Here is a 26,513-nt window from a genome sequence, read left to right on the forward strand (position 1 = left end):
GATATTACAACTGATACCTCAGAAATACAAGGAATCATTAGAGGCTACTATAAACATCTATATGCCGACAAATTTGAAAATCTGGAAGAAATGGATAAATTTCTGGATGCATACAAATTACCAAAACTGAGCCAAGAAGACATAGAAAATCTGAACAGACCAATAACAATAAAAGAGATTGAAGCTGTTATCAGAAGGCTCCCAACAAAGAAAAGCCCAGGACTGGATGGGTTCACTGCAGAGTTCTACCAAATCTTCAAAGAGGAACTTATACCAATTCTCTACAAATTGTTCCAAAAGATTGAAGCAGAGGCCATTCTACCAAACTCATTCTATGAAGCAAATATCACCCCGATACGAAAACCAGACAAAGATGCATCAAAAATAGATGCCAATATCCTTGATGAATATAGATGCACAAATCCTCAATAAAATATTAGCTAACAGAATACAGCAACACATATAGAAAATTATACACCATGATCAAGTGGGATTCATCCCAGGGATGCAAGGTTGGTTCAACATATGCAAATCAATAAATGTGATACACCACATTAATAAAAGCAAAGACAAAAACCACATGGTCATCTCTATTGACACTGAAAAAGCATTTGATGAAATTCAACATCCTTTCATGATAAAGACTCTCTATAAGTTAGGCATAGATGGAAAGTATCTCAACATAATTAAAGCAATATACAATAAGCCCACTGCCAATATCATCCTGAATGGGGAAAAGCTGAAAGCTTTTCCCTTAAAAACAGGAACTACACAAGGATACCCACTCTCACCACTCCTATTCAACTTAGTGTTGGAAGTACTAGCCAGAGCAATCACAGAAGAGAAGGAAATAAAAGGCATCCAGATTGGAAAGGATGAAGTCAACCTGTCCCTTTTTGCAGATGATATGATCCTAAAGCTTTTATAAAAAAAAACTCCTAGAGTTGATAAACGATTTCAGCAAAGTTGCAGGAGACAAAATCAACACACAAAAATCAGTAGCATTTCTATACTACACCAGTGAACATGCAGAAAAAGAAATCAAGAAAGCTAGCCATTTACAATAGCCACCAAAAAAATAAAATATTCATGACTAAAGCTGACCAAGGATGTGAAAAATCTCTATGAAGAGTACTACAAACCACTGTTGAGAGAAATTAAAGAGGACACAAGAAGATGGAAAGATATCCCATGCTCTTGGATTGGAAGAATTAACATTGTGAAAATGTCCATATTACCCAAAGTGATCTACAGATTCAATGCAACCCCCATCAAAATTCCAATGACATTTTTCTCTGAGATGGAAAAAGCTTTCCAGACATTTATATGGAAGAACAAAAGACCGCACATAGCCAAAGCAATCCTGAGCAAAAAAAAATAAAGCTGGTGGCATAACACTACCTGACTTTGAACTATATTACAAAGCTGTAATAACCAAAACAGCACAGTACCGGCATAAAAACAGACACATGGATTAATGGAACAGAATAGAGAACCCAGAAATTAACCCATATGCCTACAGCCATCTGATCTTTGACAAAGGCAGCAAGTCTACATACTGGGGAAGAGACTGCCTTATCAACAAGTGGTGCTGGGAAAACTGGATAATTATATGTAGGAGAATGAAACTAGACCCGTATCTTTCACCATATACAAAAATCAACTCAAAATGGATTAAAGAATTGAATATACACCCTGAAACAAAACTCCTTAAAGAAAACATAGAGGAAACACTCCAGGAAATAGGAGTGGGTACAGAATTCATGAATAGGACCCAAAAAGCACAGGCAACTAAAGGTAAAATAAACAAATGGGATTATATCAAACTAAAAAGCTTCTACACAGCAAAAGAAACAATCAACAGAGTAAAAAAACAACCAACAGAGTGGGAGAAAATATTTGCAAAATATACATCTGACAAAGGATTAATATCCAGAGTATATAAGGAACTCAAACAACTTTACAACAAAAAAAATAACCCAATTTTAAAATGGGCAAAGGAGCTGAATAGGCATTTCTCAAAGGAAGATATACAAATGGCCAACAGACACATGAAAAAATGCACAGTATCACTCAACATCCGGGAGATGCAAATCAAAAGCACACTGAGATACCATCTCACCCCAGTCAGGATGGGGAATGTCCAAAAGACTGAGAACAATAAGTGCTGGAGAGGTTGTGGAGAAAAAGGAACTCTCATCCACTGTTGGTGGGGCTGCAAAATGGTGCAGCCTTTACGGAAAATGATATGGAGGTTCCTCAAACAGTTACAGATAGATCTACCATATGACCCAGCCATCCCACTGTTGGGAATATACCCAGAGGAATGGAAATCATCAAGTCGAAGGTATACCTGTTCCTCAATGTTCATCGCAGCACTCTTTACAATAGCTATGAGTTGGAACCAGCCCAAATGTCCATCATCTGATGAGTGGAGAAGGAAACTGTGGTATATCTACACAATGGAATACTACTCTGCTATAAAAAAGAATGAAATACTACCATTCGCAAACAACATGGATGGACTTAGAGAAAATTATATTAAGTGAAACAAGTCAGACACAGAAAGAGAAATACCACATGTTCTCACTTATTTGTGGGAGCTAAAAATTAATAAATAAATAAACACAGAAACAAAGGGTGGGGGGAAGAAGACAGAACAACCACAAAAATTCCTTGAACTATTTAAGCCAAGTGCACAGATATGATGTGGGGGAGGAGGGGAGTGGGTAGAGAGGAATGGGTAAAGGGGCATGAAAATCAAGTACAATGTATTTTGAGAAGTAAAATAAAATAAAATAAAATAAATTTTAAAAAGCTATATATTACAAATCCACTGCCAATATCATCCTTAATGGTGAAAAGCTGAAAGTTTTTCCATTAAGAATGGGAACAAGACAAGGATGCCCACTCTCACCACGCCTATTCAACATAGTATTGGAAATACTAGCCAGAGCAATCAGGCAAGAGAAAGAAATGAAGGGCATCGAGACTGGAAAAGACAGTCAAATTGTCCCCGTTTGCAGGTGACATGATCCTATATATGGAGAATCCTAAAGTCTCTACAAAAAACCTCTTAGAGTTGAAAAACGATCTCAGTACGGTTGCAGGATACAAAATAAACACACAAAAATTGGTAGCATTTTTATACTCCAACAGTGAACTAGCAGAAAAAGAAATCAAGAAAGCTAGACCATTTATAATAGTCACCAAAAATAAATAAATAAATAAATAAATAAAATACCTAGGAATAAAATTAACCAAGGATGTGAAAGATCTCTTCAATGAGAACTACAAATCACTGGTGAGAGAAATGTCTCTTTTTTTAAGTGATTGTAAATGGTATTTATCATATTTTTACGTTCAGTTTCTGTGTGTTTATTGGTAGAATAGAGATATAATTAATTTTGTTTTGTTCATCTTATATGCTGTGACCTTGCTAAATTCACTTATCAGTTCTATGAGGTTTTTTTTTTTCCTTAAGGTTTTCTAAGTAGACACTTATGTCATCTGCATATAAGGACAGTTTTAATTTTTCATTCCCAATCTGTATGTCTTTCATTTCCCTGTTTTGACTCTTTGTGCTAGCTAGAACTTCTACTACTATATTGAATTGCAGTACATCCCTGCCTTGTTCTTGAGCTTAGGGGAGACTTTGGTATTTCACTATTGTGTGATGTTAGCTGTAAGTTTTTGTAGATTTTTAAATTCAAGTTAAAGAAGTTGTCCTCTATTCCTAGTTTTCTGAGAGTTTTATATGAATGGGTGTTCAGTTTTGTCAAACGCTTTTTCTACATCAATTGTATGATCATGCAATTTGTATTAGTGTATTTTTATTGCTTTTGACAAAATACTTGGAGCTGGGTGATTTATAGAAAAAAATGAAATTTATTCTGGTGAGGGTCCCAGGTGTCTCACATTGCAAGATGGTAGCGGGGGGGGGGAGAGAGAGAGAGAGAGAGAGACTTTCCTCTTCTTTTAAAGCCCTCAGAACCACGCCCCTGACCACCATTTTTAATCCATTCACTACTGCAGGGTCCTACAATCCGATCACCTCTTCAAGGCTCCACCTTTCAATTACCATAATAGGATCTCCCACCGGGGGCCAAGTTTCTAACACATAAAACTTGGGGGATACAATTCAAGCTTCAGGGAATTTGGGGGGGACATAATTCAATCTACTACATGTTTTTTTTTTCTTTAGCATGTTATTACGTTTATTAATTTTCAAAAGTTTAAGCAGCCTTGCATCCCTAAAATAAACCCTACTTTGTCATGGTGTATAATTGTTTCTGTATATTACTGAATATTATTTGCTAATATTTTGTTAAGAATTTTTGTTTCTGTATTCATGCATGACGTTGGTCTGCAGTTCTCTCTTTTTTTTTTTTTTTTTTTGTGCTGTCTTTGGTTTTGGTCTGAGGGTAATACTGGCTTTATAGAATGAGTTAGGAGGTGCCCCCTCCTCTTCTGTTTTCTGAAAAGACTGTGTAATTAGTATCAATTCTTCCTTAAATATTTGACAGAGTTCTCCAGTGAGTCCACCTGGAGATTTCTTTTTTTGGTAGGTTTTAAATTATGAATTCAATTTCCTTAATAGTTATGGGGATATTCGAATTATTTATCTCATGCTGGGTGAGTTGTGGTAGTTGGTTTTTTTCAAGGAATTCATCCCCTTTATCTAAAGTATCAGATTTATGTGTGTAGAGTTGTTTGTACTGTTTCCTTATTATCCATTATAGCGATTTCACCATCTCATTCACTACATTAAATAATTTGTGTCTTCTTATTTATTTATTTATTTATTTTGGCAGTTTTACTAGACGCTTTCAATTTTCTTAATTATTTGAAAGCAGCAGCTTTCGTTTGTCTTTTGGTGGCTGGCATGTACCAGGATCTGAAACCTCGACCTTGGTGTTAACGACACCACGGTCTAATCAACTGAGCTAACCAGCCAGCCCAGAAGCAGCTTTTATTTCATTGATTGTCACTATTTTTATGTTTTCACTTTCATTGATTTCTGCTCTTTATCGTGTCTTCTGTAAGAGCTGTTTTGCTTTTATTTTGCTATTCTTTTTCTAGTTTCTCAAGGTGAGAGTTTAGATTGCTGGTTTGAGGCTTTCCCTGTCTTCTAATGTAAGCATTTACTGCTATAAATTTCCCTCTCAGCACTGGTTTAGCTTTATCTCACAAATTTTTATATGTTACATTTTCATTTTCATTTAGTTCGATGTTATTTTTTTATTTCCCCGAGACATCCTATTTGACGGATGGATAATTTAGATGTACGTTGTTCTGTTTTTAGTATCTTTGAAGATATTTTTATTATTTCTCTGTTACTGGTTTCGGGTTTGATACTGTTATGGTCGGAAAACACAGTCTGTATGGTTTCAATTACTTTAAATTCAGCGCTTTTACTTTCAACCTATGTGTGTCACAGTATTTGAATTGAGTTCCTCATAGACAGCATATAGTTGGATCATGTTTTTTTAATCCACTCTGCTAATTTATTGTCTTGAAGTGGTGTGTTTAGATCATTTACATTTAATGTGATTATTGACATGTTAAGGCTGAAATTTGCCATTTTATTATTTTCTGTTTACTCTCTTGTTTTTTCATTTCTTATTTTTCCTGCCTCCTTGTGGGTTACTTTATCATAGTCTTTAACTTCTTCACAGTGTACTGGTCATACTGAAGTTTCAAATTTTTATGTAATTTGGCTGAAATATATCTTGCTACATAGTCCCACATAAGTTCATGAAATTGGTAACCTTCAGCACATTTAAGCATCATCATTCCTGTCACATTTTTAATTCAGTGCTCAGACGCCTGCAGAGCACCAGTCATTATCCACTCTTGCCCCATCCCCCTAAAGACCCCACCTCACAATTCCATTGCATCGGTCATTAGGCTTTCAACATATGAAAATCTAACGCTTCAGGCCCAGGAGGAATCCAGCAATCACAGGGTGTTTTTCAGAAGCCTGTGACTCATCTCTAGAGAAGTGAACTGAATTGTTACCTGCCAGAGGAGGAAGGCTGAACCCAGGAGGTCTTGAGGAAGGCCTCCTTCTTTGAATATCTTACAAATAATTTCCTAGTTTCTTATTGCTGGGGCTAAAAAGTCCAAAGGAAGAAGCTCTTTCTTTGGAAAGATGTCTGAGAAACAGTTTAATTGAAAGACTGGACGCACTTGGTCACCGAAATAGAAAAGATGACAAAAATTTTAGTATGGCTTTTAATTTTAATTTAGATATACAAGAAGACCATTAACTCTTTGGGGCCTAACACACACAAGACCGAAGCCTTCTGACACTAATGATCTTTCCCCACTCCATGTTTTTCATAGACACAAGCAACAAGTCTTTGAGAGAAATGTGTTTTTACCTACATATTAATCTTTTAAAAATGAGACGTTGTAGGTTTTTCTCTGTCAAGGGAATTTAGGCTTCATTTAGGACTGATAAAGCTTCATTGTCACTTCATGAATAAGACCTCAAAAGCATAGGCAACAAAAGAAAAAATAAACAAATGGGATTATATCAAACTAAAAAGCTTCTGCACAGAAAAGGAAACAATCAACAGAGCGAAAAGACAACCTGCAGAATGAGAAAAAATATTTGCAAACTATGCATCTGACAAAGGATTAATATCCAGAATATATAAGGACCTCAAACATCTCAACAGTAAAAAAACAAATAATGTGATTAAAAAATGGGCAAAGGAGCTGAACAGATATTTTGCAAAAGAAGACATACAAATGGCCAACAGGTATATAAAAAATGCTCAGTATCACTAATCATCAAAGAAATACAAATCAAAACCACATTGAGATATCATCTTACCCCAGTCAGACTGGCTGTTGTCAAAAAGACAAAGAATAACAATTGCTGGTGAGGATGTGAAGAGAGGGGAACCCTCCTACACTGTTGATGGGACTGTGAATTGGTGCAGCCATTATGGAAAACAGTACGGAGGTTCCTCAAACAACTACAGATAGAACTACCATACGACCCAGCCATTCTGCTGCTGGGTATACACCCAAAGGAATGGAAATCATCATGTTGAAGGGACACCTGCGCTCCCATGTTCGTCACTGCTCTATTTATAATAGCCAACATGTGGAACCGCCTAAATGTCCATCGATGGACAACTGAATAAAGAAAATGTGGTATGGGGGAGGGGGAGGGCGGTTTACAAGAAACTAGTTAAGGGTCACAAAGATTGACTTTATTTTGTAAACATGAGTATACTAATTATCCTGATTTGGTCACTACATATTATACTCATGTATTGATATACAATTCTGTACTCCACAAATATATATAATCAATAAAATAAATGTGGTATATATACACAATGGAATACTACTCAGCTATTTAAAAAAAAAGAAATTTTGGGGTCCTGAGGCATGGAGCCGGGGGAAGCCAAACCCAGCCACAACCAGGGAAAGAGCACACCAAAAACACCATTTCCACATGGGTAGCCCACCACAGCCACTGCAATTGCCACGGCTGCCACAAAAGCAGCTAGTCTCTACAGCAGCAGTCACAGCCACCATGCAGGTGGCACGCCAGACTCTCAACTGCATTGACACAAGAAGAGATACCAGCAGAGACCAAAAAGAAAAAGAAAAAGAAGAGGTCCTCTCTTTCCACAAATCACACTCCAGAGTAATAGAAGAAACATCTGATTTACGATACTAGGGCAGGACGTGATCACACCTGTCTCAGCACTAGACAGATCATCCAGGCAACAAACCAACAGAGGAGCAGCTAATCTGTCACATGGAGAGAACAAATCTATGGTTATTAGAGGGGAAGTGAGAAGGGAAGGAGAAGGGGAGAGATGAGATAAGGGGCATAAAGAATAAGTATGATTTGTAACAATGAATATGCTAATTTAAAAAATGAAATTCTGCCATTTGCATGCAGCAGCATGGATGAGCTTGGAGAAAGCAGTTAAGTGAAATCAGCCAGGCATCAAAAGAGAAATACTGCATGTCCTCACTCATAAGTGGGAGCTGAAAAATAATAATAAATAAATAAATAAACAATAGCAATAATAGTAATAATAAGGTGAACTTTCAGAAGGAGAGAACAGAGCCATGGTTATTAGAGATGGGAAAGGGGAAGGGGGGACAGTGACAAATTGGCTAATGGACACAAAACTGCTAGAATAAAAACCAAATTCTATTGGTGTGCAGTTGAAGTAGGCATCGATCATTAACAATAATTTACTGTATGTTATCAAATGGCTAGAAGAGAGGAAATCAAATACCCTCATCACAAAGAAACAATTAAGTTTTGTAATGAATATGCTAATTACCCTGATTTGATCATCACACATTGTCTACATGTATTGAAACTGAAATTCAACTCTGTACCTCACAGATGTATAATCAATGCATTTCACTTAAAATAAAAAAGCTTCATTGTCACAGTTTGGCCAATGAGTTTTATTACTACTGGTAATAACACTTCCTACTTTTGGTTTTTATGCAACCCCTCCATGCCCCCATTTACTAGATGGTCCTGTCTTTCCTTATTTAAATCTGGTATGGTCTGAATTTTTGTGTGCCTCCAAAATTCATGTGTTGAAATACTAACCCCTGACGTGATGCTACTAGGAGGTGGGGCCTCTGGGAGGTGATCATGTCATGAGGGTGAAGCCCGCATGCATGGGATCGGTGCCCTTGCAAAGGAGGCCCCAGGGAGCTGCCTCGCTCCTTCCACCACGTAGGGTCACGGTGAGCTGGGAAATGCATCCCCGCTGGCCACCTCACTCCTTGATCTTGGACTTCTGGGCCTCCAGAACGATGAGAAACAAGTTTCTATTGTTTATATGCTGCTCAGTTTATGATATTTTATTACAGTAGCCTAAACGGACTATGACAAAATCCTATCTACTATTAGTCCTCACAATCAGCTTAGCATAAGCACAACCGTGTTAACCGCTTCCTCACCCTGCCCCCTGCCCCTCCCTTTCTCTTAAGCAGAGTGCTTTCTGAGAAAAACCAGATTTTGTGCAAAACAGGAAAACCACAAAGCTGTTGCAAAGTGCTGAATGCTCAGAGTAGCTACAAACCCCTTCCCCTAATCCAAACCCTATAAAACCTCTATTAGTCTGTAGAGGGGCAGGAACTGATCTTGCAGTCTCCCCTCCAGGTTCACTGGAAATAAACTCCCTGGCGTGATAAATATTTGGCTCAAAGTCCTTTAATCCTTTTGTTTCACCAACCTAACACTTATCACTCAGAATTTATATGAAATTCTACCACACCCACAAATCCTTCCCTAATTCTCTCCCTGCAAAAGAAGATATGACGCAGAAGGACTGAGGGGGTATTTTGGCTCATTTGACTATCTAACTAGCCCTTAAATGGATTCCGTATAGAGCTGTGCTGTCTGACACAGTAGCCAGATATGGCCACTTACATTTACATTAATTAAAATTAGAAATTCAGTTTCTCACTCACACTAGCCACAGTTCAAGGACTCAGTAGCCACCCGTGGCTGGTGGCCACCATATCAGACAGCATGATTACAGCACATTTGTATCACGACAAAAGTTCTATCGGACAGAGAGCCTTCGTTTATGTCTTATCCTCCTGTTACAAGTATAGGATGTGTCCAAATAAGATTTTTAGGAAGCTGGGTATTCCTGGACCAAGGCCTCTGCTATACATTGTGACATTTTTTGAATATCAAAAGGCAAGTGTGTTTCAGAGTTATTTTCTCCCTAGTGGTTGGGTTCCCTTGGCCTATTCAAGTAATTCTATTTTGTCCTCATGTCCAACCACTTTGAAATGAAGAGCTGGAGTTAGGAGGATAGAAGGCGATGAATGAGACCCCGGGCAAAGTGGAGTGACCTCGTTACTGCAACCTCCATAGGAAAATGAGGCTTGACGAGTTGGGTGGAACTAAGACTCCTTTACAACCCCTGGCCCAGATGGAGTCACACCATGGAGTCCCAGGATTCATCTTTTTCAATTTCCTGGAAGCAATGTCTGTCCTCTGTGCTCTGGGGAGATAAAATTTTATTTCCATCTACCAAAGCTCTCTCAGCATCAAGAACACGGAGGCACAGCCAGCAGCTTGGAGATTGTTTCTGTAATAAATCCATCCACTGCGGCTCAGTCCCGCTTCTTGGACTCATCTGCAGATGCAGATGCCAACCAGTGCTAACTTTTCGAATTGAAATGTGGCCGAGCCACAGAGGCAAGTGGAGCAGAGTACCGTGTTTCAAGACTTCTCCAGCTCTGGGTGGGAATTTTAACAGGCCAAAGGGTAATAATTGAAATCAATGCATGGTCTCCTTTTGTAGGTGGTCAGAGCTTTGGGTTAGTGCCACGTTTCCCAAATTTTTAACAATCAGGAACCATCTTCAGTATTTTTGCCCATATCTAAACACCACCTGTACTATTTTTATTTCATGATTTTCTTTAAGTCAACTTCTTTTATAAAAAATTAAATCGATATAGCTTCATCTTATGAAGTAATATCTCAGAAATTCTGGGCCCCATGCACCCAGTCATACTTTTTTCCAATTTACCTGAAGATAGTTGATATTAACCTGACGAATGTTTGTCCACGTGCTGCCAAAATTATCTTGAGAACCACTTTGGGCAAGAGAGGGAGATGGAGAGGCCCTGCGTGTCTGAGCGGTGACTGGCACCGCAGCTGATCATCTGTCTAATAGGACTTTCTTCTTCTAGGGGATTTTGGAATTTGAACTGTAATGTTTTAAGAAATATGGCAAGATATGGTGTTAGGGGTCTCACCATTAAACCCCTTCCCTCCACCACAGCAAGGTGAGGCAGGTTGGAGCTTCTCTAAGCAAGGTCATGCTGTATAAAAGTCCAAGCTGGTGAATTTCCATTGTTCCCAGCCTGGGAATATGGCAGTGGGGACACAGTGTCCCTTGGGGTCTTTGCTGTCTAACACACAAACTTCAAAGTCAGTCTCACTGATGCAGTAAGTACGGAGGCATCACAGTATCCTAGTCAACTTGAACGTCACTTAACAAATATTTGGGCTACTGCAGCTGCAGGCAGGGCCCTGAATCAGGCACAAGGCAAGGACTCATCCTTCCAGACTCTTCTTGGAGTCAGGTCTTAAAAAATGCATAAGAGTGAGTAGAAGTTGGCAAAAGAGAGAATCTTACAGTCCAGTGGGGCAGCCATAGACCGACACAAACCTAGCACTCTGAGGCAGGATACGAGGGATGCTGAGTGAATTGGGAACCCAGCCAAGGATGCTAGCACCACGGTGGGGGGGAAGCAGAAACCGTCCCTGCTACCTGCTACGCCCCTGCCAAGACCACCCTTCTCCAGTGTGCAAGCTCAGATCCTGGCAGAAATCTCATTATGGAGGTTTATTTCCTCTTTAAAATGGTTCCTTCTGCATGAGAGCCTCAATGTAGCCAGCATTTTATGTGCTGTGGACATTGCCACCGAGTTTCACTTTCTCCCTGTGTCCTTCTCAGGATTCAAACAAAACAAATTTTAATGGTGCTGTCCAATGTGTCTGCTGAGAAATTTGAGGGCCAGGATGGATATAAAAGACAGGAACAATGGTATTTGACACCATCAATCAATGTATTGATTTTATACAGTTTATACAGTTTAACCTGAATGTCTCCTGAAATTCCCATCTTAAAAGAATCAGGAATGCCAAAATTTCAACTCCAGAAACCAGATCCCACCCCTTTCTCTACCCTTCATCTATTTATCAGACTTTTTTGGGCTTTCAGTATGGGTCAGGCTCAGTGCGAGGCACTGGGGTGCAAAGATATATAAAGCACCTCCCACTCCCATCTTCAAGGAAGTCATGGTTCTGTGAAGGAAAGAGACAGGTTAACAGATGATTTAGTTCAACACAAGGGCATGAGAGTCTACAGGGAACACAAAGTAAAGCCAGGAATCCGCACAGAAAAGGTGGTATCTGAGCAGAGTCCTGAAGGATGAATAGGAGTCGGTCCAATAAAAAAGGAGAAAAGCCATTGCACACCCACTAGAATGCTAAAAATATAAAAGATTGACATTACCAAATGTTGGTGAGGACATGGAGCAACTGGAACTCCCATTTGTTGCTGGTGGGAGTGCAAACAGCTCCACTACTTTGAAGAATGCGTTTGCCAGTTTCTTAAAAAGTTACATGTACATTTACCTATTATTACTCAGCAATTATTTACATAGATATTTATCCAAGAGAAATGAAAACGTACCCCTAAATCACAAACTTGTACAAGGATGTTCACAGCAGCCTCACTCACAATCCAAATGTTCATCAACAGAAATTGTTGATGAACATTTTGTGGCACATCCATACCATGGACCACTTCTCCTCAATAAGAAGCAAACCATCGATACACACACTAACGTGTGTGAATCTCAGGAATGCTTTGTTGTGCCAAGAAGGTCAGACATGAACAAATACGTATAATATGATGTCATCCATGTGAAGTCCATCCACGTGTCATCCGTGTAAACAGACAAACTAATTTGCAGAGATAGAAGACAGAAGAAGGTGACTTGGTGGGGAAAGGGGATTGGGAAGAAGGGAGGGGGAGGGGGAGAGATTGGATAAGGAGTGTAAAGAATGTGTATGATTTGTAACAATGACTATGCTAACAAAAATTAAAATAAATAGATAAAAATAAATAAAATTTTCTAAAAAAGAAGAATGTGTCTTGGGAGTGGGACAGTGGGTGAAGAATTGATTGTCACTTTCTAGGTGGTGAAAATGTCTATATCTTATTTTGGGTGCTGGTGATCGCAACTGAAACTGAACTGGTAAAATTACATGTCCCAAAGTAAAATGGATGGGGAGAGGCCTTGGAATATTCTGCGTACAGTAGAGACTAAAGATTTCAACGTGGCTGGAGCACGATGCCTGATAAGGAGCTGGAGAGGTGGGTGGGGCTGGCACAGTGAAAGAAATCAAGTTAGGCTTTATCCTTTAAATTAATACTCAGATTTTAATTATACCATAAAGGGGGGAATGATAGGGAGGTTGCACAGTAATAAATTTCTTAAGAGAACTAATCAGAAAGCTGGGCTTGCTGACCAGGAAACTTTGTCTTGAAGAACATTTCTTAAATAGTCATTTCCGTTTTGTTTTGCTTTGGGTCTTGGTGTCTGCAACACGTCTAAGAAGGCAAACAGCCCATCCTAGCCACCCTGGGTCCTTTCCTCCTTGAGTCTGTCTGGTGAAGGATTTTTATGTCCTTTTTTACCAACCAAAGGGTTGGTTGCTTCCGTTCATGTTCTGGAACAGAAGCGAGTTAAATTTGAGCTTTCTGCACCCAATTTCCTTTCCCTCCCTCTAAAACGAGATTGTAATTAAACATCAGCTAATATGCTTGAAGCCTGTTTTCATATCCATACATTCATTTCATACTCTGATGGCTTTGAAAAATGTGGTTTGGCTCTTTGCAATCATGCATCTAAGGCGCTCACAGTGGCCTGTGAATTGGCAGTCATTTTTGGAAAATAAAGGCAGATTAACATGCAAATGACTATGTCCAATGGTGGCACCCACAGTAACATGAGTTGTCCTTTTGCTGAAGTTAAAATAGCCACATGTCAAGGCAACTGGGATCTAAGCCCTCTGAAGAAGTGCAGGCCTTTGTCAAGTGTTGTGTCCCACACAGGGAACTTGAGAGGTCTTGGGTACCCCCCTGTCCAAAAATCTCTCCCATTTCTGCTGGTCATAACAACTAAATTTCTTACATTGGACATTAAGTTGTTGGAGTGTTTAGGGTCAAGACTGTGTTTTAATCAATTTCATCATCTTTCATAATCGCCCTCCTCTCATCTTTAACCCAGTAATATCAACATTAAATGGTGCCAAAACACACTAGATGCAAATTTCCTGGAAAGTTTCTTCTCTACTCTTTTCAATTTATTATTAATGGCAAATGCCCCAAACCTGGTTTCTAGTCCCAGTTTTGGCTCAAATTGGTCACATGGCCCAGGCAAGTCACATGCCCTTTAGATACCTGAGTTTCTCCACATTTGGAAGAGGGGGTGGGTGGGTGTGGTGGGGGCGGGGAGGTCTTAACCATTTTTCTTGCAAGATTTCAACATTCTTCCCTCAGGGATGTAAATAAAATATAAAATAAAATGGGTTCTGAAATATTTATGCCTAATGATTTCTCCCAGCTCGACTCCCAGCAAAGAAACAGATCTGCTAGTTCTTCGTTGGAGACCGCCCCCTGGACACCAGTGACAGACGCTCCCCTGCCTCATGAGCAGTTGTCCAGAGTTAGCTCTCGGCACCCGAATCTGCACACTCACTCCCCTCCCCACCCCCCGCCACTTCCCACCCCTGCAGCCCGTCATGGCATCGGCCTCTTCTGAATACTCTGGGAAGGAGGCAGGGTCACACATGATCTGATTCCTTCTTTCTTTTCTTTTTTTTTTTTTCTTTCCTTTAGCTAGTGCATTCTAATCCTTCCTTGGAAAAACTCCCAAGCAATGTTCTCGGATCCACCCAAGCAGTACCTGTTTTCATTCACTTGATCTGCTTTAGAATTTGGGTTGAAATGGACGTTTGGAACCAGGCCTCATCATCACTGAGGGTAAGTGGAGGTGGCTCAGGACCCCCGTCTCCCCGGCCTCCCCCAGTGGGAAGCTCGAGGGGGCAGAGGGTGGCAGGGCAGCCTCAAAGAGGAGGCGCAGGTGGGGGAGCTGGGAAGCTTGGCACCTGTGGCTGAGAGCCACCACCAGGGGGCTGGGAAGATGCTGGGCAGGTGGGGACAGCGGTGACACTCTTCCCATTTTCCATCATTAGTTTTCCTCTCTTCTCTCCTCCCGCCCTCCTTTCCTCTCTTCCTTTCCTTCCTCTGTCCTTCCTTCCCCCCGTCCTTGCTGTCTCTCTTCAGCACAGTATGACCAGGTGCCAGTCACCAAACCTACCTCCTTACAATTCAATGCGTCTGTCCGCGTCCAATGTCGCTGAAGGGAAGGAAGCCGTTCTGTGAGTGTTTGTACCCGAGGAAGCCGACCTGGATAGTGATGTCTAGGACATCCCGAGGACGTGGATGTCCCTCTGTCTGGTTTCTCTCAGCTGGAGAAACCAAATACCTGATCACATTCTCTACTGGGTGAAAATTCTTACATTATAGGTAAACTTGGGCAGCGGCTTTGTATCGATAATGTGTGTAACAAAATGATGTCGTTGTCATGGGGAGAGGGGAGTAGGAATACAGGATTCAAATTTCCTAACAAAGGTAAAGTGAGGACTTTCTCTCTCCCTGGGAGTCTGTCCTGCCGTCCTCCGGGGCCCGTGGAAGGGGCATCTTGGGACCCCTGTGCATAGAGCCCAGTGCTTTCCTTGCCTGGACCAGCGATGAGGAAGCTCCTTGGACCCTACGCACACTGGAAAGAGGTTCCTTGTGCTGGGTTCATCGAACCTCATGGAAAATACCTCAAAGAGCAGTTCCTCTGACAAGAAACGGATTAAGGCAGGAAACGCAGGGAAACTCAGGCTTCCAAGCCTGGGCTAGAAGAGAACCAGGAGTGGGGCGAGTGAGAGCAACGCTTTCCAGTCCAGAGAGAAATTTAAACCCCACGTTCCACAGCTGGCTTTGCTGGACTGGTCCCTATTAAATTAAGCATGTCTTGAAGGTAAGGACAGAGCCTGTCCTGTCTCAAATTTCCATTAGCCAGCAGCAAACCAAAACCCTTGATTTGGCCAGATTTTGTATCTGCACTTTCTTTCCAAGCAAAAGGAGCCAGATGATAGCAGAGTAAATTCATAGCTGTAATTTAAAAAAAAACAGAAGGTCTTCTGGGCGAGGCAGGCCCAGTGGTGAGCGGGAGCCGCTCTTGAAAGCGATTGTCCCAGCGTCACGTTCAGGAACACGACGTTGACAGGTTGAAGGTAGCCTTGGCAGGAGTGTTTACACTGCAGAAATCGTCAAAGGCCACGAATCAGGGCCAATATCGCTCCATCCAGAATCTGAGCCAGTTTCCTCTCCTGCATGGCGATTGCTAAATCCAAGACGATCCTTAAGGCCTAGCAAGATTTATATTCATAGTCGGACTTACAAAAGCAGGGAAGTCAGTTCAAGCTTCGGGAACATTTTCAGAACCATGATGAAACAGAAGTATCTTTCTTGCTCAGTCTAATCAGAACATCTGAATCCTCTGTTTAAACAGTTCTGGTTAGTGGAGGTTTTATATGAGATACACCCGAATGTCTTTTTTCAGTGCTTGGTTATCTGTGGACACAACAATGACAAAGTGCCAAATGGCTATCGTTGTGCCGCAGATGTTTCCCCCCATCAAACACCACCGAGACATTCTGGTGCAAAGCATTGGGACAAAAGTGGCGGAGATAAGGCCATGACCATGAAGGAGCGTGACCATGGTGGGGGTGGGGGGCGGAGTGGAGAAGCAGCTGGCTCTTTATGGCGTCTGGGAATCAGAGCAAGAGGGATGTAGGGGGGTTTGGTCCTGGAGTCCAGGCATAAATATTCAGGATTTTCTTTTCCCCTTTTTATAGATGGTGGTATGGAGCGAGACAAGCCCCGGTCCCGCACATTATTAGCATGGGCTAAAAGGCCCAGAGCACAAATGAATTTAGAACAGGTATAAAAAACTACATGAAGATTTTACTAGAGCTGGAAATTATGAGCCGAAGCCTTGGTCATCCGCTCGCTCCACGCACCTGCAGTCCAGGCTGCAAAGCATGGAGGCAGATCTGGCTGCATAAACGCGCCTCCTGTGTAGCTGCCCGAAGGCTGGGAGTTCATGGCTGCGAGTCTCCAAGGGACTGGAGATCCAACACTGGTCCCTATTACATTGCAAATTCCCCTCACTCATCCTTCCAGCCCCTTCCCCAGTTGAGCTTAGCATTTTATTATGAATAAACTTAAACTCTTCTCTTAGAGGTGAGAGATGAGAGGAAGGAGCAGCCTGTATCGGCGGGGACAGCTGGGGAGTGCTTGGGAGGCAGCAGTGCAGACCCGAAAGGCCAGAGCGGAATGACAGGTCCTCCGGCCTGGATGCTTTACGCAGCACTGGCTCCCGCTGCTTAGCAGAAAGGAGAGGAAAACGTAGAGACAGACTTGATCCGATCCGCTTCATCTCCGTCTACTCATTCAACATCCGAGTCCTTCCCGAGTGCCTCCCTTGGACCTCACACGTGATGCAGCCAACTCAACCCCTCTCAGACCCACTGCGTTTCTCCTCTTCTGTGTGGAAAATCAGCACCTGGCGCGGAGCCTGCCTGGACCCCTCTTCTAGCCCCCTCAGTGGGGAGCCGGCTCTTTGCCCACTGGCTCTGCAGATTCCTGAGGGTGTGGGAAGCTTCCGAATGTTAAAACAGCTTTAAATGTTTCCCTGGGCAGACTCACTCAGGGGCCCTCAAGGACAGGCTGTTGTTTTTAGAAACTAAATAAATCTACATATATTCAATCTCCAAAACACATCTTGTTCAATGAAGCTTCAAGGGAAGGACAGTCTTGCTTTGGAATACTGATGCATGTCACAGCATTTCTCTGCAGCCCGGGGCAGATGACGATGATGTTGCAGCCTTCATTGATGGGGATACGGGGGCAGGGCGGGAGAAAATGACATGGACAAATGTTTATGTGAAGACATGTATTTCTGCTTCAGAAAGCTGATGTAAGGATGAGAATAACTCAAAGGATATAACTTTGGTTTCTGCAAACAGATGAAAGAAGTTTCCCCAGTGAATTACTGAAGCGTGGCTCAGCTCATTATTTGAATTGTCCTTTTTTTCAGTCTGATAAGAGTTTTTGGTTATTTTTAAAAACCACTTTTGGTCAGGAGCAGCAGGGAGGATGAGGGCGGGAGGGCTGCTGTGCACGCGCAGGGCTTTCCTCCGTCTCCAGGTCAGGAAAGCCACCTCAGCGGCTGCTGCAGAGTCATGTGTCTGGGGACTGAGGAAACCCATCAGGAGCTGAAGACACCAAAACCAATCAATGTCCCAGTTACTATTAGGCCTCACGGCCAGCATCAGCACAACTAGGTTAAGCAACTTTCCACCCTCTTCCCCCTGCCCCTTCCTATCTCATGTTAATCAACTTTCCACCCCCAACCCCCTTGCCTTTCCAGAAAAACCAGAATTTGTGCAAAACAGATTCTTATGCAAAAACGACCACCCAACGCCCTTCCTCTAAGTCAAACCTTATAAAACCTTTTTAGGTTGTACAGGGCAGGCGCTGATCTGATTCAGTCTCTCCTCCACGTTAGTGGAACAAATCCTCTTGGCTGAAATAGCACCTGGCTCGGGTCTCTCTCTCTCCCTCTTCTCCATCTTGCTGAACCCAACAGTTACTACCATGGATGCAGAGCTGGAGTTTGCCATCCAGCCAAATACAATTGAAAAACAGATCTTTGATCAGGTGGTTAAGACTATCAGCCTCCAGGAAATGTGGTACTTTGGGCTTCCAGTATGTGGACAATAAAGGATTTCCTACTGGTTGAAACTTGATGAAAAGGTGTCAGGAGGTCAGGAAGGAGAATCCCCTCAAGTTCGTATTTTGGGCCAAGTTCTACCCCGAGGATGGGTGTTAGGAGCTCATCCGGGACCTCACCCAGAAACTTTCCTTCCTCCAAGTGACGGAGGGAATCCTTAGCAATGAGATTTACTGCCCTCCTGGGACCACAGTGCTCCTGGGGTCCTATGCAGTGCAGGCCAAGTTTGGAGATTATAACAAAGAAATGCACAAGTCTGGGTACCTCAGCTCTGAGCGGTTGATCACTCAAAGAGTCAGGGACCAGCACAAACTTACCAGGGACCAGTAGGAGTATGGATCTAATAGATCTGCAACATAACCAGCACCACTTTAGACAAGCCCAAGTCCAAAATGGCACCGCCCACCTCCTCCCCTCCCCTCCCTGCTACCCTTTACGAGACGCCTCCTGACTTAAACAGAAACCCTTTTGCTTCCGCAAGGATGCAGTTCTCCACCGCGATCCACATTAGCATAATGCCCCTACTTGATGGTATCAGCCAGCCCTTGGAGCACTATATAAGCTCTACCACCCCCATACCTGGTGCTGTCCACCATTTTCAGGGCAGCCCTGGCCTGCCTGCCACTCTGAGCACAGCCCGGCAGATTTTCTTTCTTTAATAAAGCTTGAACAGCATCTGGCATCTCGGCTCACTTTCTTTCATTATGGTGCTGAAACCCGGGAAAGATTTTGGCCAACATTGTGTATGATGCCCTGTCTCTTGGGATGATTGGCCCTTGGCTGCCCTTCCTGGACCTGCCAAAAGCAGATGCCTCTGGGAGTCTCTACTTTTGCTGTTTCAGACCAGCACATCCAACACTGGCCTCAATTCAGGGTGAGTCAGTGGGTCTGTCCTGCCTACTTCTACGGTTCCCCTGACTACTCTCTATGACTTTGGTCTCTATGAAGCCCAGGCACCTGGCCGAGGGAACTCTTCTTGTGCCCCCCAGCTATTGAAGGATGCTTCATTAGTGGGTCATGGATTTTCTCTTGAAAAGAAGGTGAACAGCAGAGAAGACGCCCTTTGTTGGCATGCTTCTTCTACCAGGACTGACTGCCCTTTCTCACCCTCTAAATGGGATCCCCACAATCCAAACTCCATGCTCTACACCCTTGGGCTGTCTCCTGGCCAATTTCTTGGCCTCTACGGAGACATTGAACCTAAACATCTTGTTTTCTACTGTACTCTGCACTCTATGCCTCTGAGCCATCTCCTGGCCAATTTCTCTGCCTCCAGGGAGACATTAAAGCTCAAATGCCTCATTGCAATGGATCCCAGTGGCCACAAGATGGCACTCGACTTAGACACTCACTGAAGTGGCAAAAGCTGTAGAGATTCCTTGTTCAGGCCTTCTCCTGTCTCTGAAAGCGTTCTTCTCTCTGTCAAAACTGTCCTATGTCTGGAATTCTCCTAGCTTGTGCTCAACCTCTCCTTCCAGACTTGGATCAGTCTCCTGATCTGTCAGCCCTCCACATTTCTCTCTCTTCCCCACACTTGGCCTCCAGATGCTCGTCCTCAGCCCAACTCCTCCCCTTCTCCCCCTTTGTCAGGTAACAACCCTGTCTCAGCTCCAGCTTTTTATAACCCTTCTGTGAAGAGGCTGGGATGGAAGGAATTGTTTGAGTACATGTACAGGGAGCAGGTCTGGATGGCGGCTCAGGTACATGCTCAGAATAATAGGCAGCCTGTGGGATCCATTGCTGTTCCTTGCACAGACCCAAATTGGGACTACCAGGCTGGCCATGGGTATTGGGATCTCCGGGATGACATGATCACACACTTGATTTACAGCCTCCAAAAGTCTACTCACAAGTCAGTCAATTATGACAAGCTTAGAGAAATCACACAGAGATCCACTGAAAATCCCAATGAGTTCCTAACCTGCCTCTCTGGGGATTTACATGAATACACACATATAGACCCAAACTCCCCTGCAGGCATGGCCCTCTTACACTCTCATTTCATTATCCAATCAGCCCCTGATATTCAAAAAACTATAAGAGATCAGGTCAAATACCAGCTCCTGGCTAATGCCATCCAAGGCTCACATACTCCAAAGCCAGCTGCCTCAGGGACAAGCCACCTGGGAACTGTTTCAAATGCAGTCAACCAGGCCATTCGGCATGGGCCTGTCTTAACCTGTCCTCACTGCAAACGGCCAGGACACTGGGGGATCGACTGTGCCATTTGCCAGAGAGGGAGTGGTCCAGTCCCCAATCTACAGCCTTTGGCTTCATGGCCATCTCTACTGGAGCTTCTCAGCTTTGCCCAGGAGGACTGATGATGCCTGATGCCCAAGGCCCAAGGCCCCCACGCAGATCACCACACGTGAGCCCATGGTAACTCACCTCCTAGCAGGTAAGCCGATCTCTCTTGCAATCGATACAAGGGCCATTTACTCTACCCTTCCTGAGTATGCAGGACCAACAACACCATCCTCTATCACAATAGTAGGGGTCATGGGATCAGAATACCACCCACGGATCATTCAAGCCCTTTCCTGCACCCTACATCACACCCAATTCACACATAAATTCTTAATAATGCCTCAATGCCCAGCCCCCTTACTGGGATGGGACATTCTTTTCAAATTCAAAGTTACTCTTACCCTAAACACTTTAACTCCAGCTACAATACTCCTGTTACAGGCCGCACCCAGACCTGGCCCCTGAGGCTTGCTCCTTCCCCTCCCCCTCAGACAAGGTTAATCCCTAGTATGGGACGCTTCTTCTCCCTTCATTGTTACACACCATTCCCCTATCCTTGTTAAATTGCTGAACTCATCTTTGTTCCCTAATGTCCCACAGTACCCCATCGCTAACAAACACCTAATAGACTTAAAACCCATCAAACACAAACTCCTTTCTTCTCATCTCTCATGACTTACCCACTCACTTTTTAATACACCCCTCCTTCCAGTTATAAAGCCTAATGGCTCATACCATTTAGTACAGGACTAATCCTGAAACGCGCCATTCCCAACAACCCACTTGGACAGCACTACCTCAGGGGTTTCAGGATAGAGCCCACTCTCCAGCCAGGCCTTAGCTCAAGACTTATCTGAACTCCCCCCCAACCCCTATCACTTTAATACAATATGTGGATGACCTCTTCCTTTGCAGCCCCTCCTATGAGGATTCACAGGCCCACACTGTTGTCCTCCTTAATTTCCTGGCCTCCAGGGGATATCGAGTGTCCCCCAGCAAGGCCCACATTTCTTCTCCTTCAGTTCAAGAGTCTAATTTCTGAACTCCCTACTCCTACCACAAAGGGTGAAATCCTTTCTTTCCTGGGGCTTGCGGGGTATCTTCGCCTGTGGATTCCTAACTTTGGTGTGTTAGCAAAGCCACTTTATGGGGCAGCCAAGGGGATCCTGCCGTTCCTTTAGATCCCACAAAGCCCATTCATCCTCCCTTCCAGTGATTAAAAGCCGCTCTCCTCGCAGCCCCAGCTCTATCTCTCTCAAACCTGTCTCATCCTTTTATCCTGTACGTCACTGAAACCCAAAGATTGGCAGCCAGGGTTTTGGAACAAAAGGCAGGAGATATTTTCTCCCTGGTTACAAACCTCTCTAAGTAACTACACACCACAGCTTGAGAATGGGCCCCTGTTTATGGGCCTTGGCAGCAGCCGCCCTTTTAGCACAAGAAAGCTCTAAACTAACTTTTAAACAACTAACAGTCAAGACCCTCTCAGCTATAAAGACAACTCAATTCTCTCCCTTTCCTGCCTACAACTTATTCACTTTACTTTCATTGAAAACGCCCAGTTCTCCTTTAAACCTTGCCCTCCCTTAAAATCCAGCCACTCTCATCCCAAAACACTCGTGACACTTAGAACACAACTGCATGGAGGCTTTAGACCTCTTTCTCAATCCCTTTCCACACATCTCCCTGCATCCCATTATACATTTCATAGATGGGAACACAACCTCCACGCCCACCCCCCAGGCAGGTTATGCTGCAGTAAATCTAACACAAGCTATTGAGGCTGCACAACCCCCAAAGTATGCTGGGGTTATTTATATACAATGCAGAGGACACCAAACCTCCAGTGACCCCATAGCCCAGGGAAACAAACCGGTGGACCTAATTGCAAAACAGGCTGCTCCATCACCAGGCCCCCACTCTTCGTCTCCTGCTCAGGTCCTTCTCATGGCCCCTATGCCCTTATCCCAATACACACTCCAAGAAATACAACACCTCCAACAGTTGGGGGCACCGAGAAAGGACAACTGGTATACTCTCTCCGGTCGCTATGTCCTCCATACCACACAAGCTGAGCAAATCCTTTTAGATTTCCATAATTCAGTTCATATAGGCCATGAACTTCTACTACATTTTCCTCAGCCCTTATATTACTCTCCCCACAAAAGGACATGCTAGTTTCTAACCTTAGTAGATTCCTTTTCAGGTTGGTTTGAGGCTTTTCCCTGCACTTCAGAGGATGCTACAGCAGTCATGCATGCTCTCCCCTCAGAAATCATCCCTCGTTTTGGCCTCCCCACCAGTCACTCACTCGCCTACGGGCTGCCCCCTGCAAACCCACAGGCCTCAGCCCCCTCGAACTTATGTATGGTAGGCCCTTTGCTCTCACACCTCTCCCTTCCAGCTCATCGCCTTTAGGCCAGTATCTCCCTACTTTTTTACTCATTAGGGACCTTAGGGAACAGGCCAACCTTCTATTACCTCATCCTTTCCCCACCACCCCCTCAGAGTTTAAACTGAGCCTGGGATATTAAAACCCGAATCCCAAAGCCTCTCTCGCTGAGCTGGGAAGGGCCTTATACGGTACTCCTCACCACTCCCACGGCAGTAAAGGTACTAAGAAAGGCCCCTTGGTATCCACTTATCCTTGATAGAACTAGCACCTGAGACTTTACCCAAAGAAGCTGTTAACACCAAGCCAGAGGGGTCCCTCTGCTCAACCCCCAACCTGACATCTCCTCACACTTCGTCCATTTTAGGACCCGCAAAACTGAAAATCTCCAGGACCTCTACTCTTCCCCCAGTCCCAGAAGAAGGATGGTCTTTCCCCCGGTGATTATCCTCTCACTCTTGCAGGCCTGCTCCACGTCCCTCACACAAGAGCTGCTCCAAGACTGGTCCCGACCTGCTATTGTGGATTTGCCATCATGGGACATGACAAGTATATGCCACCCCCTGTCCCTAACCTTTACTTACTACAGGATTGGCCAGTGCTGCCCCAAAAGAGTGTAACATTATAGGAAGATTTCTCCTGGCCTCCTTTACATCCTCTCAGTAGGATGCTTCTTAGCAATGTCATTGTGACAATGTGCCCTTTAAATTCTTTTGGCTCCTTAACCCTTCACATCCTTCCTGTGTTTTTCCTCCTATCTCAATGCTCCCCTTACTTGGAATATGGAGGCTCCAGGTCTGCAGGGACGATGCAGTCCTCAGTGAATCAGACTGGTCCCCAAGAGAGTCATCTGTCTCCCACTTCACGAGAAACTTTTTGTGGCCACCCCCTCCCTGTCGATGCAGCCCACAATATTTCCACAAACGTCTCTTCACTTTCCTCTAATCTCACCTCCTTGAGGACTGTCACAGTTGTGCGGGGCCTGCGCACACTCTGCCTCACTAACACCAAACGCTACCACTCACCCCGCTCCTCATCCACGCCCTAAAACTGGAATATATTTCCTTTGTAAAACTACGTTATCCTGTTGCCTGCCCCCTAACGCGATTTCTCGCATATTCTTTTGGCTCATCCCTGACATCACCCTCCAGACAGAGGGGACTGGGACTAACTTCGGCCCCTCCCTCTCAGGAAGTTCCCTGCTCCTGTAGGTCACTAATTGTATCTTCTAATTGGGGCAGGGCATCCTTCCTGCAACTGGGACTGACATAGCGGGCCCTGCCACTGCCTCTCAATTCTATCAAAAACTCTCAGAAGAACTAAGTATAGACAGCATCTCCTCCCTCCAGTGACAGGTCACCTCACTCACAACAGTCACTTTACAGAACCGTCGGGCCCTTTACTTCCTTACAGCCGAGAAGGAAGGCACCTGCCTCTTCTTGGGGGATGAATGCTGTTACTACATAAATGAGTCCAGGGTGACCCAAAACAACTTAAACCATTTCACTGAACCCTTGGACACCCTGGCTTATGCCCTACTAGGACCCTTAACTGTGTGTGCCCCATCCTGCTCTTTGGTCCCTGTCTCTTTTGGTGTTTCTCTAATTTCTTGCAGGAAAATATGCAGGCTTTCACCAACCAAAAGGTCACCGAATTGTCCCTGCAAGGAGGGACAGAATCAGCGACCCTTCCTGGGAGGAATACAGTCTCCCCACACGAAACCAATACCCCACCACCTAAACCTTTTATTTTTTCCATGTCTTCACTCATCTCCAGCAGGAAGTAGCCTCAGAAGAATGAGACCCCTGCCCTTTTCCCCTTTTTCCTATACGTAAAAGGCAGGAATAATAGATCTGCAACATAACCAGCGCCACTTTAGACAAGCCCAAGTACAAAATGGCGCTGCCCACCTCCTCCCCTCCCTTCCCCCCACCGTTTACGAGAAGCCTCCTGACTTAAACAGAAACCCCTTTTGCTTCCGCAAGGATGCAGTTCTCCACCCTGATCCACATTAACGTAATGCCCCTCCTTGATGGTATCAGCCACCTTTGGTGCACTATATAAGCTCTGCCACCCCCACACCTGGTACTGTCCCCCATTTTCAGGGCAGCCCTGGGCTGCCTGCCACTCTGAGCACAGCCCGGCAGATTTCCTTCTTTAATAAAGCTTGAACGGCACCCGGCATCTCGGCTCACTTTCTTTCAGGATCCAGGTGTGGCACGCAGAGCACTGTGGGATGCTCAGAAATAATGCTCTGCTGGAGCATCTGAAGATTGCTCAGGACCTGGAGATGTATGGAACCAACTATTTCAAGATTAAAAAATAAGAAAGGAACAGACCTTTGGCCTGGAGGTGATGCCCCTGGACTGAATATTTATGAGAAAGATGATAAGTTAACCCCAAAGATTGGCTTCCGTTGGAGAGAAATCAGGAACATCTCTTAGAAACGGTGGAGAAAAGAGAGAAACTGTTGACAGAGAAAAGAGCAGGTGATGCGCCAGGAGAAGCTGATGCTCAGGCTTCAGGACTAAGAGCAGAAAACCAAGGCAGAGAAAGAGCTCTCGGACCAGATTCAGAGATCCCCGCAGCTGGAGGAGCAGGAGCGTGCACGGGAGCGGGTGGCCGCGCCGCAGGCCAAGGAGGAGCTGGAGCGACAGGCGGTGGCTCAGATGGAGAGCCGGGAGCAGCTGGCTGCAGAGCTCGCAGAGTACACCGCCAAGGCCGCCCTCCTGGAAGAGGCGAGGCGGCTCAAGGAGGACGTGCTGGGAGAGTGGTGGCATGCAGCCAAATCAACCCTGGACGACCCGGGGAAGACCAAGGAGGAGCCGCACCTGGAGGTGACAGCGCCCCTGCCCTCCCCCTGCCCCAGGGCACAATGACATCATCCACAATGAGAACATGAGGCAAAGCCGGGACACGTACAAGACATGGCGACAGATCCAGCAGGGCAACACCAAGCAGCGGATCGATGCATTCAAGGCCGTGCAAAGGGCCAGCTGGGATTGAGGCTCTGCTGAGGCTCACCTGCTCCTGCAGTAGCTAAATCTAGGAATCCCTCAGCGTGTTCCAGGTCCTTCAGGGATAATCGAGGGGATAATTGGGTGGGGGACACAGGGTATAATCACAATTTGTGGTAATGGACATGCTGTCAGTATGGATCTGGCCATCACATCTTAGGAACGAGTGGTGACAATTTGCTTTGTACCACATGAACATTCATAACCAATAAAAACAAAACAAAACATTTTTTTTAAGTGTAGGGTATTATCGTTAATAAAAAAGATATAGCTAAGCAATGAAAAAAGAGAGAGAGAGAGAGAGAGAGCATTTACCCCGGTAGAAATATTCTGGGCTGGGAACCAGAGGAAACCTCCCTGGTTTATTTTTCCCAACTGTGCCGTGGTGCCAAACAGGACTGATT

The 26,513-nt window shown here is 44.2% G+C and overlaps 1 pseudogene; it reads left to right on the forward strand.

The window, feature by feature from the left end:
- Positions 1 to 16,375: 16,375 nt before the first annotated feature.
- Positions 16,376 to 26,098, forward strand: LOC134372470 (ezrin-like; annotated as a pseudogene).
- Positions 26,099 to 26,513: the final 415 nt, after the last annotated feature.

The sequence above is a fragment of the Cynocephalus volans genome, chromosome 3, assembly GCF_027409185.1.
Source record: "Cynocephalus volans isolate mCynVol1 chromosome 3, mCynVol1.pri, whole genome shotgun sequence".
Taxonomy (NCBI): domain Eukaryota; kingdom Metazoa; phylum Chordata; class Mammalia; order Dermoptera; family Cynocephalidae; genus Cynocephalus; species Cynocephalus volans.